The sequence below is a fragment of the Malurus melanocephalus genome, unplaced genomic scaffold (assembly GCF_030028575.1).
Source record: "Malurus melanocephalus ecotype Western Australia unplaced genomic scaffold, MMel_1.1 scaffold_309, whole genome shotgun sequence".
NCBI classification, from domain to species: domain Eukaryota; kingdom Metazoa; phylum Chordata; class Aves; order Passeriformes; family Maluridae; genus Malurus; species Malurus melanocephalus.
In genome coordinates this window covers 491,384-504,320 of record NW_026623541.1, presented here as the reverse complement: position 1 = coordinate 504,320, position 12,937 = coordinate 491,384, and the positions used below count along the sequence as shown (strand labels likewise).

The following is a 12,937-nucleotide window of genomic DNA, read 5'->3' as shown; positions in this document are numbered from 1 at the left end:
CTGCTGTCTGAAGATGTGACCAAAATACAAAAATATGACCACCCTACCTGCCTGCCTTTGCCCACTTGGGGAGTAACTAATAACATTTTATGTGTCCTCAGATGGTATTTTCAAATACTTGACATGGATATATTTTCACCTCAGTTTAAAAAATATTATGAAAAAATAAATGCCCACCATGTTGATATTAATTATTCACATCRTGAGGAAAATAAATGCATAAATCAGAAGTGAAAAACAAATGCAGTCCCAAAGCACTTCTGTGAGTAATGCCTCACTGAGTACTCAAAGACAACACAGCCTTTAAGCTCTTTCTTACAGAAAAAAGTATTTGCTAAACATTCAGAACCAACTTGGAAAGGCAGGACACAGAGATCACTCTGCTAAAAGGCCCCTGGTCAATATTAAATAGTGTGTAGTATCCTCTGGCCTTCAGTTCAACACTKTCTCATCTTCTGAACTCCTGGGGACATTTCTGAGTCATTTTAACATGCATATAAATCTTTCAGTGCCTATTTAAAACACAGCCTTGAAGATATGAGATAAATAAGTCAAACCAATGAATAACACCTCTGAACTGCATAAATGCTGCAGAGTTTGGGAAATCAGAACTGTATTTGACTTTTTTTTTGTGGAAACCTCAAAAGGATTGTGATTTTTCTTGCCTGAAACAAAAGATGCTTGGGTTTTGTTAAGTTTTTCCATGTGGAAATTTATGCACACAAATGCTGTGTGTTTGGATTCTTCCAYACTTTCCATCAAAAACTGGACCTTAAAAACATCTAAGTAACTCACAGAAATGTTAGTATTTGCAAGGTGTTTTCTCCTAAATGGAAGGAATCACCTATGAATTAGTGCACTATTTTTCATCAGAATAGGAGTTAGATTCATGCTGTAATTTTGTCATGAAAACTTGTTAAGGGACTTCTGCTCCCCACCTTTTCCTTGTGGTTTGCCAAATGAAACAGATGAAASAGATGTAGTAAAAAACCTCAGTATYATACAACACTCTTCAAAGATGCATATAGAAAAAAATCTATGTTTAGCAGCCACTAAGATATTAATAAAAACATATGCAGGAAAAGACAAGAACCAGATAAGCCACTGACAATGCAGATGCCATATATCCAAGTATTCTGCTTTTAAGTTTCTGTGAAAACAGGATTTACAAGCACTGACCCATCTGAAGTCATAAAAATAAAATGGAAAAAAGGGAGAATCTGAAATTGCAACCCTAAATCCACATTATTGACTTTGTATAATTTGAACTATGCTTGGCAACATRGATGTGAGACAGTTTTTGGCAGTGAACCACAATTTTTTTTTGTATTTCTCCTCCATCTCTTTATTAATGCTATCCCTAATAAATAAAGGTATTTGCTTATAAATACTGGTATTGTGAATAAAATAAATTGTATGGTTTTGTGTATATATTTATTTAGATTGGTAATTCACCCTGTGCTAAGAAATAAGAACTAGTGTGCATATGGGGAAAGAAACAAAGTTTTTTACCAGAAAACTTGAATTACAATCTTTCATTGGTCTCAGAAGATTCATCTTTTTGACCATAGAATGACCATAGAATTACTTAGAGAACTCAGAGAACATGCATAAACCAAGTGTTGCCAAGAATTTGMAGTGTCTCAATTTCTTCAAAGACCTTAGTGTGACTTGGGCTTAATAGAAGAAAACATTTCAGATGGAAGAGACACACAATAATTATTTGGTTCAACTAACTTAAATTTAAATGTGTGGAAAACACTGCAACTAAACTTTCCAGTTTTTAATACTGTATTTCTTGTGTACAGGCATTGCACAATGTGCAAAACAAGGATTTGTTTTATTGTAAGGCAAGAGATATCTAATGGGATTTATTTGTGAGACTTTGGAATCCCAGGAACACCAGTGATGGTTTTCCAAAGGCAGAGACTGCTTGCAATGRCTATCAAGGCTGCACAAAGCTGAGGCAGATGAACCAGCCTCATCAAGTCCCTGAATCAAGAGAAACCTGACCTGAAAACAGAGGAACCACTGCTGCACCCACCCAGGTGAAAGCCCCAGCAAGCCCATTACCCTGACTTAAACATGAGCTGACAGCAGGACAGTGGGAAATGATTTGTGAAACAACCTCTACAAGGTAATCTTTACACCCTGACATAGCTTGCTCTATCCCCAGCAACCCTGAGTGGAATAAATTACCTAAGGTGCCATATTTTTTTTAAACTTGACAATAACTTTTCCTTCCCTATCTCCTCCACATCATACAATCTTCCATTTGATTATTTAGAGTCTTTTTCAAGCTGAGGAATTCCTGTTTTTTTTTGGGTTTTTTTTGTATATACCTCATGTCTGATAGTCTCCATGCCTTAAGCTGTACATACTCCTTCCAGCTCAGCTCTGAGGATTAGGGAACAAAATTGCAGGCAGCCACAAAAGCTTGGGTGTGTACTGGATTTTCATATTGCAAGGTGATATTTCCTGTTTCTTCTCTATTCTGCTCCCAATTGTGCCACAATGCTCTTTGTCTTCAKCACTTCTCCTGAGCTCTTCTCACTGTTTTACAGAGTTTCCTGCTGCAAACCCYTAAGTAACAACTCATCTGGAGACTATCTTCAGGTATTTAGAGCTAGGACTAATTTTTGTGGATGTGACTTTGCAATTATCGTTAGGGAATTTCATCTGCCATTTTTCCTACCCAATCACTTACTACCACGACTTTTCTGAGAGACAGCAATGAAGGGCTGAGTTATTATTATTATCATTATTATCACCGTTCTCATCATCATCATTATCATTTAAAAGAACTTTTTTTAAGTTGCCATAGTTTCTACAATAATACCATCCAATCATGGAAACTGTTCTGCACCTCTTAGAAGACAAAGCAAAGTCTCATGGTCAGATATTTCAATAGCTGCAGAGGAAACCTCCTTATTGAGTATCAATCCATGTCCAGCCATCACAACACTCTCATGGCCCTGCAGACACATCTAATCCAAAAATTATTTCCCTGGGTTGTAGTCTTTATCTTATAAATATGTTTTGCAGGTCTTCTGTGACAAATACATTTATTTATAACAATCATGAATGGTTACAGATTGAGTGGCTGTGTATATGCAGTTGAGAGCACTCTGGTCCACCAACCCATGTTCTCGTAGGTGTTTGAGTATGTGACTTTAGGCTCTAATAGATTAGCAAAGCTGTGCATATGCTAATGGAAAATGCAGACACAGAGCCAGTCCTTGACTTTGGGCAGTTTAATTTAAAACCAGAGTATCACCACCTGTTTTAAAGATAAAAATTGTTACTTACAAGGAAAAAAGATACAAAGAATGAGCAAAACCAGAAGTGGTCCTGGAGAAAAATTCAGTTGGAAAATGTGTGCTAAACTTCAATAATCCAARATCTAGTGTGAGTCTCTGAGTTTTGTATCCATTTTATACTCCTCACTCATTTCTTCACTTCCCTGAGGTTTTTCAAGAAGAGACTTCTTCAAAATATTAATTTTAAAAAATACTGAGCTTTAGTGATTAAGAAGCCACTCTGAGTATTTCAGAGAATTATGTTATCTTTGGGATTTTTTCTTTAAAAKTATTCTAAACTTAATTTCCTAGATTTTTGGTCTCCAAGTGAATTTGCATATTCCCAATTGCTCTGAACTYCCACGGTGTTTCCTTTGAAAACGAGGAAATAAAGGTGTAATTATGGCTTTTGTTTCAGTTCTAGATTGTAATTCATATTTGTGCACCTCCTTTGTTTCAAAGTAAGAATGKTAGTGCAAGTTTGTAGTCAAATAACTTTCACATTTGAAATATCCATCTTCAACAGTTAAATTAGAGGAAATTTGTATCCAGCAAAGGTGTCACATGCCCAGCCAMAGACACCTGTGGCTGAAAATATTGGTTAAGCACTTGGACTTTGATATTTTGCATTTTTTAGTACACARTATTTCACATAAAGTTTATCTTACCAAGATGATGAATAGCAGTGTGAAATCCCTGTGGACAGCTAGCAATATTGTCTTTCACAGTAAGTGATCYCCTCAACATCTCAGTTAAATTAAAGAGGACAATGAAGACATAATGATGGATTGAAGACAAAAGAGTCCAAAAGAGCTGACAGCTCCCAGCCATTAATTATGTCTGATGGGAAAAAAATGCCAACCAGGCCTTAAATTAAAGAAGAAATAGAGGAGAAAGAGCAGAAGATGCACATTGAGGCAAAGCTAACAGTCAGTGGAGAACCCTTTTTCTTTGTCTGKCAAGCAGAAACCAGGAGCCTGAAATAAAGAAGCTGAAAAATGGTAAGGAAAAGAGGAGACAGGCAGAAGAGAYGCCACTTCCATCCAGGAAGCACATAAACCTTATTATGTTATTTCTGACTGCCTTCTCTYCACTATGGATCATTCTCGAAAGAGGAAAAAGCTCCATCACAAAGAGCTTTTAACAATACTTCTGCAGAAAATGGAAGAGAAAAAGCAGACAGCCTCAGAAGTACTTCCATCTCCAATCTTTTTTTTATTCCCCTATCAAGGAAACCCAGCCTTGATCCTTTCAGTATAACATTGCTCTGGGATGTTCAAGGAATTTACTGTAAGACATCAACAGCAGAGTCTCCTCACTTTCAACTCAGAGAGCTGGGACTGCCCCCAGGAGTAACTCCCCCAGTGTAAATTCCACCACCAGGGTCTTCATCCACTGCTTCCCACAGGTTGGTCACAGTGGGTATTCCAGKGTGCCTCATAAAAGGAAGCAGGTGTCCTCTTCTTGACCACACAGGGCTCAAGMACAACTTTGTGTTTTACAGCTTTCRTGATTTGCTTYTTCATTTTATGGCCTWCTTCCACAATCCAGWTACTATTTTGCARAAGTTATATMTCAAAAACCTTCAGGGTATGCTAATAAAAAGATTATCAACTTGCAGCAATAAGATTCCTCTGAGCAAGAATTGTCTGTTCTTGTTCAACATGGGCCACATTGTTTGCTGTGATTTATTTCCCACTGCTTGGGACCGCCATTACCATCTTTCTTCATAACATCCTGAGTGCAGCATTTTTTATATTTATGTCCACTTTATAGTYAGATATTTCAGCACTTTTTGAAGTAGATTCCTCTTTGCAGAGCTAAGAATGAGCAATTCATATYGAATTCCACTATTATCCACAAAAATGTACACCCTTTGCTTTCCTAAGGTCTCCAAAGAGTAGGGTCTGCCTTCAGGATATCACAGCTGTTCCAAACCAGTTTTGGTGCTGGAGTACATAAGGAATAGTCAGGTAGGAACTGAACTGGAGCTACTACCATACTCTTCTTGCATCCTATGTGASATGAACAGGGAAGCAGAGAACCTCAGAGCATCCAGAAAAAATAAAAATAAAAAAAATACAGCCTTCCCAAAACCTGTCCTGTCTGAATTCAGATGCAGAGCATCTACAATCCCCTGAGCTGGATGTGGTTTTTCTTGTGTTGGTGTTTGAATCCACAGCTCCCCATTAGCACAAATATAAACACCAGTCAAGAAAAAGAGGCAGAGAAAGCAGGATCTATATGCAAGGAAACTCTGACAGCAACTGTTCCCTCTTCCTCAGCTYCCCTGCTTGATCATTAACTGCTGAAATCCCCATCCCCCATCTCTCTAACAYAACAGTTCAAATGACTGTTCCCACAGCTCTCCTCCCAACTGTGACTGTGTTTCCATGAACAACTCCAGGCAAGATGATCACTTAAAGGCCACTGTCATTTGTGTGGCAAGTGGAGGACATTGACAGCTAACTCACCCTTCACCATCTTTCTTTATTCACAGGTCAGACCTGGGGCATATTGATGAAAGGGAGAGGGAAGAAAGACCCAAACTCTCGGGGTTCACTGTCATAAAAATAGATGGGATTAAGAACATCACGTCTAAGTGATCATGGCCAGGGGAAGAGCTCATTCTGAACAGGTCAGGTAAAACTGCTGTTGCCTTTGGCTATTTAATGTCTTGGCATCTGTGGTCATCTCAAGAGCAATCACTGAACAGCAAAAGCCAACCATTCAAAGGGTAGGGAAAATTGAGAGGAAAAATACCAGGGTGGAAATAAAAGGTCATTTCACAAGAGATGTGACCATTCTGGAAAAGCTATGACAGACAGGGTTACTTTCTTGGCTGATTGTAACTGAGAAGTCCCAGAGATGGAGATTGGAAAAACTATAAAGCACTATTAAAGACTATTAAATGTCCTTCACACTCCATCAATCATGCAAAGGACTGGTTTTTGACTTTGTTCCTAATTATCTACCATTAGCAAATACTTTTTAAGGGAGCTCCAGTGGGAGAGATGTCTGAACAGTAATTCTGGTTGCTTCTTGTTCTCAATGATGACTCTATGTCTGTCTGTCTGTCCAGATGTAGAATAAGAAAAGAAGTCTTTCCTTTACATCATTCATGTCTGTGGAACCCTGAGAAGCTAACATCTTCATAAGATCAAACTGATTTAGTAGCGGTAGGCATAATTAAAATTTGGTCATTAATACATGTTAGGGTGGAGAGGGGAAGAATTTTGTGCTCATTTTAAAACTTGAAATATAAAATATTCAATGATGAAATAGTGTAATATTTTTCTGAAATCCTTGTAGGCACTTAGCAATATTCTTTTTTCCAGTAAGTARTCCCCTCAATATATACGAATGAATATATGGGCATTTGAAACTTTGATAATGAAATTTTATTGCACACCTTGAAACATGACATTTTGGCTAACTGAAGAAAATAAGACCAGCTTCTCTGAGTTTCAGAGAGAATAATCTTTCACAATGCTAGATGACAAAAAAAAGGGAAACAACTGAGTCAAGAAGGTCGTATAGAAAATCCTTAGTGAAAAGCACCTTTCACTGTCCTCTCAAAAATACCTTCTTTTTGAAATGAAATATGACAAATTTAAGACTAAGTTGTGCAATTTTTCAAAATTTTCTTTGTGGGTCTTATGAGAGCCAAATCAAAGAAAATCTTTTAATATTMATTTCAAGCTCACGATGAAAATTTCACAGGCTGCATTACACCAAGGAAGCATTCAGCAGTCCAAATTGCCTGCTCTTTGAYAGAAAAACTCRATAACCAYTGGAAGTTCTCCTGCTAAAAGACTTTCTTGTCACACATAGTCTTGTGTGCCATAGTTAAGATATCTCTATAACTTCTGGAAAAAATAAAGAAAATACAGACTGTTCTTCCTTAATCCCAGCAGGGAATGGATGTAGAAACAAGCTTTACTTCCACATCACTCTCRTGACGGTGGGTTTTCCCTGGAGAAAACCCTTTTTTCCTTTCCCATGGCACCTCACCTGCCTCAGGGTGTCCATGCTGKATGTGACATTTGATTTACTCGCTGAAGCTCTCTCTGCAGTGAGCAGGTGGATTAGTTCCTCTGAGGTCTGATGCCTATGCCCTGTTTAAAATGCCTCTCTTGGGAGGAGGGGACCTGTTTTTTTATGTGGGGCTATTTCTCTCCACCGAGTTTCAGAGGGCTAAAGGTCAATCAGTTGCCTTSAGCCTGGAACACTGAAAATGAGGATGCCAACATCTGTAAAAGGAATCTCACCCAGAGCTTTCTCCAGCTACAGGGATCTCAAGGCTTATGGGGTTAACATCTCTGCAGCTGTGTTGAACTATTCCCTTGTTCCCATTGTGTAGGATCTACAATAAAAAAGTACTTAATGCAAAGGACAGGCAAGCAAATAGCTTTGCCTGCATTGTAATAWACATGGGAGAGTCAAATAAGAGTGTACCTTTGTGAAGCAGCTGAAATCRGGCTTTTCACATTATTCAACTTGATTAAATGCATGTATTTCAAGTGGAGAAGAAAAGAAGTATGCAAAAGGTATTATTTTCACCCTCTTATAATATGGCATAATTCCTAAGGTGGATTGACTGGGTCAATTTTTCAAGAACGGAAAGCATCAGCTGTGCACAAAGAGGAGTAGGCATCTCTGTTTTGGTCTGAAATTCAGGCCAAAATACCCGTTTCACAAAGATGTTTAAGTATTCCAAAATGCAAGCAAGCCCTGTGCTGTCAAACATACCTGTACTGGAGCCTTGAAAACACTGTTACACAGGCCCCAGATGACTTTAAAGGAAATCTATGGTAGAGATGGAAACATCTCAATATAACATTTTAACTGCAAGATCATCTTCCCTTTAGCGAACATCACAATTACCCAGCTAAACAAAWAACCTTTAAGACACCACCACAAAAGAGGCTCAATATTGTGTATCAGCATTATCTGATTTACAGTGAACTAAAGCTGCAGGGTAAGAGAGGAAAGTGCCTCTAATTGTTTTGACAAAAATCTCACAAACTGGGTTTTGGCTTTGAAAAGTTCAGCTATAAAAAAGGTCCCTTTTATTGACTTTCCTCAAGAGACTGTAGAGATTAGATAGATTGAGGGATATGCAGGAAGAAAAAGATCAAGATAGGCTAATTAAGTTTTGGGCCATCTCTAGGGGAATTTTGACTGACCTGCTGTAAGATAAGCATAGCAAACCCGAGTCTGAGACCCATCCATTCTGCCTTTCCTCTCAAATCCCTAGGCTAGCTCACATCTACAAGGCACAGAGGAAATAATCACYAGTGAAGGATGCCAAGGTAGCACTTTTCTGACTTCATCAGATCCTGAGACCACTCCACAGACCCAGCCTTTCTGAAAGCTGAACATGAGCGAAGAACAAGAACTCTGAATCATGTCAGAGTGCCCTGCCTGTGTATTTTGGTTGCAGCCCATCCTATTGTACCAAACAAGATCTCATAGTTAAGCGGAACATSACCACTTCAGCTGCCAAAAAAATGAAATAAAAAGCAATGCATTCATTATTGTAATTTTGAACTGCATGTCTATAATTTTTTATGTATATATGAATAGATGATAGCTATGTTTGTCTTTCTTTCCCTGTTTATACTATCATGCCTCTCCCAGTGATGAAAGGTAAAAAGAAAAAAGAAGAATGGAAAAAATTTAATGAACATATACATCATGTCTCCTTTTTCTTTTCAGTCAAAAGAAAATAATTTAAATTTCCCATCAAAATATATGTTCAAGATTATTTCCATGTCAGTTTTGGATTGAATGTTTTGARCCAGCTCTAATCATAATGTGTAAGTACAGCATAAGGATCTAATTTCACAATGACAGGTTGTAATAGACATATACAAGTACCTAAGRTTGAAAGAAACATTTTATTATAGCTGCAAAAAGCATGGTAGGAAAGCATAACCACCTTTTGAATTCTTGACTRTATAGTCTCAATGGTGAGTTAATGTATTTAATACTAACCTCTATTTCTAGCTTTCTTAACAGACCATAAATCCCAAGAAAATCTAACATGGTTTATAATAACATTTTTAGTAAAAATATCAGTAGGGTAAACAAACATGAAAGGCTGGGCATTTTTAAGTCCTCCTTGTGCGCTTTCCAGATCTTTTTTCCCCCACGGCAGGGTGTGAGCTCAGGGGCAATCCCAACTGAAGTGTTTGATGGTTTCCTTTGCTCAGCTATTTTAGAGCACACATTCATCTTGAAATGAAGTCCATCAGTTCAAAGTCTGTCTGAGGTAGCTTCTTCTATGAAATTATAACAACTTCAGCTCTAAAAATAGGGACATCTTTGGCAGATTTGGATGGATGGATGCATAAATGCATAATCATTTGACACAGAAAGTAAGATGATGTCTTGACCTACGTCTCTCTGGTTAAACCTCCTTTTAACAGAGCCATTTACTACCTCCTTTATAATCAGACATTCAATATGGTAAGGAGAGAAGGGAGATAAAGTGAGCTCTGAAATATGACTGCTCTGCTTTGGCGGGCTGATCAACATACACTGGAAAGTAGAATAGTACACCTGCTTAGACTTGACATTTCATCTCAGAGTTTATTACAACCGTGTCTAGTTCAAGGGACACTATTTATTTACCCTCAGCTTTCCCAGGGTTTGATGTCAAAGGAAGTAATGGCCACAGGAAAAATAAGAGACTACCAACCAGTCACTCAGTCACTAATAGCAACCCTTTTAACAGAAGACTATTTTGCACACTGTTTTGAGACAGTGGATGGAAATAAAATGAAAATTTTACATGGCATCAAAGAGAAATATAGCCCCATAAAAATTTAGGTTTGGAGGAAGGTGGCAGGAAATAGGCTCTTGGTAATTTCCAAATTATTCATTCTTCTGCCTACAAGGTTACTGTAGTGCAAACACTGCCTTTCATTTGAAAATGCATGTAGTGCTGTCCGATTCAATAGGAAGAATTTCCAAGAAAATTAAATGTCAGAGCAGCATGGCTTATTGGTTTTACTCAATGTAAATTCACATTTTTACTCAACTCTGAATAATAATAATGCCCTAGTCTGCGTCAACGTCAGGTCTACAACTTAAGGCTTTGGAGAGGAGGACAGAAGGCAAAAGAAGGAGAGTTAGGGTAAGATGATAGGGCAAGATGCTAACCTGGCACTGACAGAGATTTAGCTCTGCATGACAGGTCTGTAGCTTTAGAGAGGATTTAACATGCCAATCACTGTGTGTCTTATTTTCTTCCCTTTCACTTTGTGCAGCCAGACAGACTGCTACTGATTAAACAGCTCATCTTCCCTCCCTCCCTCAAAAGGTTCATTGGCATATACAGAGGTGCAAGTAAGCTGGAAGGAAATGCATATAAAAAATGGGAAAATCTCCAAACACCAGCATCTAAAAACACATTATGCTGTCAAGTAAGATTATGCTTAGATGAACCGTTAATTCTAGCTGGTTAGTGAAAACTCTCATACTCTGCCTGGGACTGTAAAGTTCTTCCTCAGGTGCAAGCAAATGATACCATTTTAAGAAGGTTGTACTTTTTTTTTTTGCTGACAGAGGTAAGGAAGAACCTAGACAGAGAAAGAATAAGACTGCTTAGGCGAAGGACTGATAGGTGCATTTAATAAATAAATGAATATCTGCCTGAATGACTGCACCTAAAATGTAGTGAGGACAGTTTCAGATGCGTCAGGTATTTTTTCCTACACTGCAACTGAGATGGGCTAAACCATGTTCTGATGTCTGATTGCAAACCCAGAGTAATTCCAGTGACTCTGTCCCACCACAATGTGATCCAATATGAAAATGAGCTGATGCAGGAAAGTGGGGAAGAATGGCCTTGGACAGAACAGGAGAGGATGTGGGGGATGCTGGATTATTACAGCAGGATTTTTGCAGGTACAGACTTCAGTGAGACTCCCTTCTCATAGTGAAAGCTAATAGACACTAACTTCTATTTGTGCATTGCATCTGAATAACATTCTCTGTACCTTTCTATCCCTCTCTTTTCCTACAGAAGAAAAATCTTTCAACAAAACAGAGACTGCCTCCTCCATGTCCTGCTTGATTGCACCATTGCTTTGCTTCTATAGGCTGTAAAAAGTTGGGGAAAATGTGTTGTGTCTTTTGATGCCATGCAGGGGCACAATGAAAGATCCTTTTCAAATAAAATTGCAGCTTCTCTCTGCCTCAGGAGCCCCTGCTCCTGTGAGCTAAGATTGCCACAACACAGTTACAGCACATATGAATCACTATGAAAGAATGAGAGCCCTCTTGGTACATCTGACCCACAGCGCAAAAAAATCTGCACTGTCTGTGGTCTGTACAYGCTGCAAAAATGCAAATAATAATCTCACATCCCTTGGTTTTCAGTCTGCTATCCAGCCTCACTCAGGGCAAGAGCAAGGACTGACTGCACTCATTCAGTCAAGGTCACAACATGGGTTTGCTGCATCTCTGCCTCACCACTGAAGGCATTGGACAGTCCAACAAGACTGAGGTCAGCGCTTGGAAAACCACCATGGCTGTGCCCAGGGCAGTGGAAAGCTGCCCTGGGGAACWGGATTCCATCTCTGCCTCAGTGCCTGATGCCAAGGAAGTCACAAAACCCAGACTTCGTGCAGGCAGTCATTAATTGCATCTTCTTTGTTTGCTCAGAGCAGAGCAYGGAACACCTGCGCTCTGAACTGGGGAAGCATGGAGCAATTCCAACTGGGATGGACTCAGCAAAAGCCAACTCCAGAACAAAGAGAGGATGATCCAATGCTGTTTCTGGAAAATTGGGGCATCTTGAATCTCAAGTTAGCCATCTAAATCAAATGTCCTTTGTTGACATTATGATTCTGTACATCGTTTTCCTTGGTGGATAATGTCATTTCACCTTATCGGCACATTGTGAAGATAAATTCATTAATGTTTTGRAAGTACTTGGATGCCTCAATAATGAGAGCCACAGAAGTGCTCCCCAGGAAATTAATAACTCTGGCTTCGAAGCTGAATCTGAATGATGCACAGTTACAGGAGGAAGAGGTGACATAATGAACTACTATGATAAAATAAAATATTGATTCATCKGAGCAGCGTTGACTGAAATATCTCCTTATTAAGAGAACTTTGCTTTGTASCCTTAAAAGGCTTTTAAGTGTAATTTACACAGTTAAAAAAAAAAAGAAAAACACAAAAGAAAATGATAAAAAAGACTCCAACTCAGAAACAGGGTAACACAGCCTTGCTGACACCCACACAATCCTCCAGAGAACTGGAGACTTTTCTGTTCTGAGCCAGACTTTACCCCTTGAGCTGACAGACACCTGACCTTGCTGTACTGCTAGTCTGGTCTCCCCTGCCAGAATCCTGTCTGCCTCTCTCTCTCCTGTGTATTGCTTCCAATCCTTCCTAACCCCTCCAACCCCACTCCTCCTTAGCATCCCTCTGCTCCTTCTCTCTGTCTCACCACTTTATTTCCACACATGAATCTCTTTGTCCCTTACATGGGGACAGTCCTGTCCTTTCWTAATCATTTCAAYACCCAAGTCAACCACTTAGGGCAYGGCCACTACCTTCGTATCKCCCCCATCTGAAKMYTRTTYCCTACTGATSAAATCCTAGGATRGATGAAC

General features: G+C 38.9%; 1 protein-coding gene across 2 annotated transcripts in view; it reads right to left on the bottom strand.

Moving 5' to 3' along the window:
- Positions 1-12,937, bottom strand: part of TMEM108 (transmembrane protein 108) — a 158,614-nt gene that overhangs the window by 83,187 nt on the left and 62,490 nt on the right. The gene's annotated exons all lie outside the window — the stretch shown is intronic.